This window comes from Arachis ipaensis, chromosome B05 (genome assembly GCF_000816755.2).
Source record: "Arachis ipaensis cultivar K30076 chromosome B05, Araip1.1, whole genome shotgun sequence".
Lineage (NCBI taxonomy): Eukaryota > Viridiplantae > Streptophyta > Magnoliopsida > Fabales > Fabaceae > Arachis > Arachis ipaensis.
In genome coordinates, this window is record NC_029789.2 from 58,744,062 (window position 1) to 58,748,729 (window position 4,668).

Below are 4,668 nucleotides of genomic sequence, written 5' to 3' on the forward strand. Positions count from 1 at the left end.
CCAATTCAAAAGGTGTCCCAAACCAACTCAAGAGGGGAGATCTCAAACCAGTTGCAAGAGGCTGGTTGGACTTCATTGGGCGTTCTATATTGCCTACTAGAAACCGCTCTGAGGTTACTGTCAAAAGAGCAGTGATGATTCATTGTATTATGCTTGGAAAAGAAGTGGAGATTCATCATCTGATTTCTTGTGAGATTTACACAATTGCAAACAAGAACTCCACTGAAGCCAAACTGGCCTACCCAAGCTTAATTTCTCTGCTATGTAGAGATGCTGGGGTGAGGATGGGAGTAGATGAATTCATCCCAATCGAACACCCAATCACCAAGAAGTCAATGGAAGGACAAGTGCAAGACAACTCCATAAAAAGGAGGGCGCAGGAGTTCCTCCCAGAAATTCCTGAAATTGACTACTGGACCCGCCTAGAAGCATCTGTTACCAAGCTGCAAGAAGCTATGGAACAACTTAAGGAAGAACAGCAGAATCAAAACTACATGCTCTGCAAACTGCTGAAGGAACAGGAGAAGCAGGGGCGTGAGCTACAGGACCTAAAGCGCCAGAAGCTCTCCCTTGAAGGACTAAGCACCCCACAGATTGAGGGAGCATCCACTTCTCAAAATCAAGGTTGTTGAGTCCTAACTCTGTGATAACCTTTATTATTAAGAGTCTATTTTAAGAGTCATTTATTACATGATTTTATGCTTTATGTTTATTGATAAACCCATATTTTATGATATATTATGTGCCTAATTTGAGTGATTTATTCAATCCTTCACCCACTTATTCATATTAATTGCATGGTTTTACTTTCCCTTCCTTATTATGTGATGTATGTGAAAAACATGTTTCCTATGCTTTAAAAGTAATTATTTTAATTTCCCTTTATTACCATTCGATGCCGTGATTCGTGTGTTGAGTAATTTCAGATCTTCTAAGGCAGGAATGACTTAAAGGATAAAAAGGAAACATACAAAAATGGAAGGAAAGCACAAAACGGAGTTTTTGAAGAAACTGGCAACGACGCGATCGCATGGACGACGCGGTAGCATGCCAGCACGAATTAACAGTGACGCGACCGCGTGCTTGACGTGATCGCGCGCCTTAAGCGAAACGCATATGACGCGGACGCATGACTGACACGACCGTGCAACAAGAAAAACTCCAATTGACGCGACCGCGTGACCCACGCGGCCGCGTGACAGAGGTCACGCACCAGAAATTACAGAAAATGCTCCCAGCGATTTCTGAAGCCCCTTTTGGCCCAAATCCAAGTCCAGAAGGCACAGATCAGAGGTTATGAAGTGGGAGAATGCATCCATTCAGAGAGAGTCTCCAATTAGTTACTATTCATAATTTAGATGTAGTTTGGAGGGAGAGGTTCTCTCTCCTCTCTCTTTTAGGATTTAGATTTAGGATTTTATTCGCTTTCAGGATTATCTCTTTCTATTAGGTTCAGCATTCCTTTTTATTTATCTTTTCAATTTAATTTATGAATTCTTCTATGTTACAGATTACTCTTTTGAATTAATGTTATTTAAGGTATTTCAGTTTATTATTGCTCTCCTTTATTTATATTACTATTGCTTTCCATCTGAAGACATTTTTATTCCGGTAGATTTACTTTTCCCTTTTGGTCTTGGTTAAGAAATCAGTAACTCAGGAGTTATCAAACTCAAATATGATTGATAATTGTTATCTTTGCTAATTGAATTGAACTTCAATAATCCCAATCTTTCCTTAGGGATTAACTAGGATTTGAGGATCTAACTAATTAGTCACTTGACTTTTCTTTACTTTAAGTAAAGACTAACTGAGTGGAATTAAGATTCAATTTTCATCATCATTGATAAGGATAACTAGGATAGGACTTCTAATTTCTCATACCTTGCCAAAAGTTTATTTTATAGTTATTTATTTACTTTACAGTCTTTCACTTATTTTAATTACAATTTAAATTACTTGTTCCTCATCTTTACAACCCCAATTTACAATCTTCATAATCAATAATAAGAACATACTTCCCTGCAGTTCCTTGAGAAGATGACCCGAGGTTTGAATACTTCGGTTATCAATTTATTTAGGGGTTTGTTACTTGTGACAACCAAAACGTTTGTACGAAGGGATTTCTGTTGGTTTAGAAACTATATCTACAACACGACTATTTTTATAAATTCTTTACTAGCAAAAATCCTAACGTCAAAATAGCGCCGTTGCCGGGGAACTGCAATTGTGTGCCTTATTATTGGTTATTGTAAATATTTTTCTTTTACTTGTTTATTTGTCTTTATTTTCCCTTTTTATTTCCATTAGCTACTATGAATTGTCACCCCTCTCGCATTGAGTTTGGTTCTAATATTGTTGAAAGGAATGAAAGTTATAACAGGAACATGCATCAAGGTCAGAGCAATCAAAGATGGATGGAGCCAAGAGGATCTGATCAACCCTTTAGACAACAACACCCTCCAAGATATCATGGACAAAGACCATTCTACAATGCATACCAAGCAAATAGACATGGTGGATAACCTTGTAGTTACCAATAAGTCCCACCCTGTGCTTATAGGCCATCCTCTCAACATAACTTCGAACCACCACACTCACAAGCTTCTTTTCACCATTCGCCACGATACGATCCTCATTTACCCTGATTCCAATCCAATTACTCCCAAATACCACCACTTCCCAATGTACCACGTCCAAATCCAGCACCCCGAGAATCAGAGGTTCGCCTCAAGAAAACAGTAGATCAACTTCAAACAACCCTTTATCAACTGGAGCAAGCAATAAGTCAATTATCTTCTAGACGTTCGAACATTCAAGGGCCTCCCAGAGCCCCATATGGACAATCTAATGATGAGCGTAGCATGAAAGAGATATTAGAAACTCCAGTAGACAAGACAGAGCATGACTTCGTATTAGAACAAGTAGAGGAAGCTGTCATTATACAAGAAGAAGAGTTGGTTGAAGACTTAGGAGACGCTGAACTTCCATGGGAATCCAGAGCTGTGGAGAATTCTGTCAAGGACGTTACAATTAATGCTAAGGAGGATAGTACACAGCCCCCAAGGCAAGTCTTTTATGAGGAACTAGATGGAACACTCCAAGAAACAAGTTTCCTTGATGATGATGATCTCAAGTCAAGTTCTCCCAATAGTGAACTTGCATCAGCAAGTGAATTTTCTGAGATCGAAGAATCTTCCCCAAGTGAATGCGAAGATGATGCGGAGGTAGATTTCTCTCAACCTCCCGTTTATGACTTAAGTGACGAGGAAGACATAGAAGGCTTTGATCAGGACATGGATGCAATTGAAGAAGTCTGCAAGGAAGTGAAGAAATTCACAGAAGAGCACAAAGGAAGTGAAGAAATTCACAGAACCACTGGAAACACCTATCCCAAGGCCATTACCACCCAATACAAGCTTCAAGTGGGTACAATCCTTAACCCTTAGCTTTATTTTTCTGCTTGAATATGGTTTGCTTGAAACAGATGACCAGCTTAGAGCTCTCTGCGGCTTTAAGAGTAAAAGGGAAATGGCTCGTGCTCAGAGCTGGTGCACAAGGATCAATAAGGTTCCACGCTTCAACTCGAAGTGTGCGGATTGGCATCATGATCTATCAAATGGATCTCGGAAAATGTTTGGTCACCTTGGTGAAAATCTACTTTCTAAACCGCCGGGATGAAAAAATATAGATCAAGACGAAGGCGGATCTAAAAGCAAGATTTGGGATCCTGGAATCCATTCTGACATTCGTCACCCCGGGAGCCTGACAATCTGCTTGAAGATACTCAGAAGCTTTACATGCCTAGTTTGGGACCCCAGAGGCTATTGGCATTCCAAGCATTGGTGGAGATTTCTGGACGAATTTAAGCGCAAGCCGCCATAACAGGAAGCTCATCCAATGTCCAACTTAAGGACTTTAACTAAAAGTGCTAGGTGGGAGACAACCCACCATGGTATGGTCGTTTCTTTTTCAGTTTTATTTCGTGTTATTTATTTTTATTTTTATTTCCTTTTTCAACTGAACCTGAATATTATTCATTCGTATTGCATACTGCATACTTGCATACCTGCATAAAAAAAAAGGTGCGCGACGCGACCGCATCATTCATGCAATCGCGTCAAGTTGTGAAAACACTCCCCACGCATCCGCGTCATTCACGCGGCCGCGTGATCTGGAGATCGGCGTAAACATCCAACGTCCAGAAAGTTAGGCTAGAATCGTTCAACCATTGTGCGTTTCGCACAAAACGACCCACGCGGTCGCGTCCCTGACGCGATCGCGTCACTTGCACAACATCAAGCCCACGCGACAGCATGAGCGACGCGATCACGTTGCATGGATTACACAACACCCCAAAAGGAGACAGAGAGTTGCGCTGAAATGACGCTGGAATCGTGCGTTTAGCACAATTTCCAGCAACGCGATCGCATACCCCAGGCAATCGCGTCATTCACTCTTTTAGCCATAATTGGCGTCGACCCCCATTTCACCCCAGCCACGCGACCGCGTCCCCCACGCGATCGCGTGGATTCAAATTAATAACCCCCAGCCACGCGAAACCCTACCCATTTGCGCCCCCAGCCCCCTCTCCTTCCTCTCTTTTCTCCACAACCACCACCCACAACTTCCAGCCACCACCACTGCCCACCGCAACCCCGAAGACCA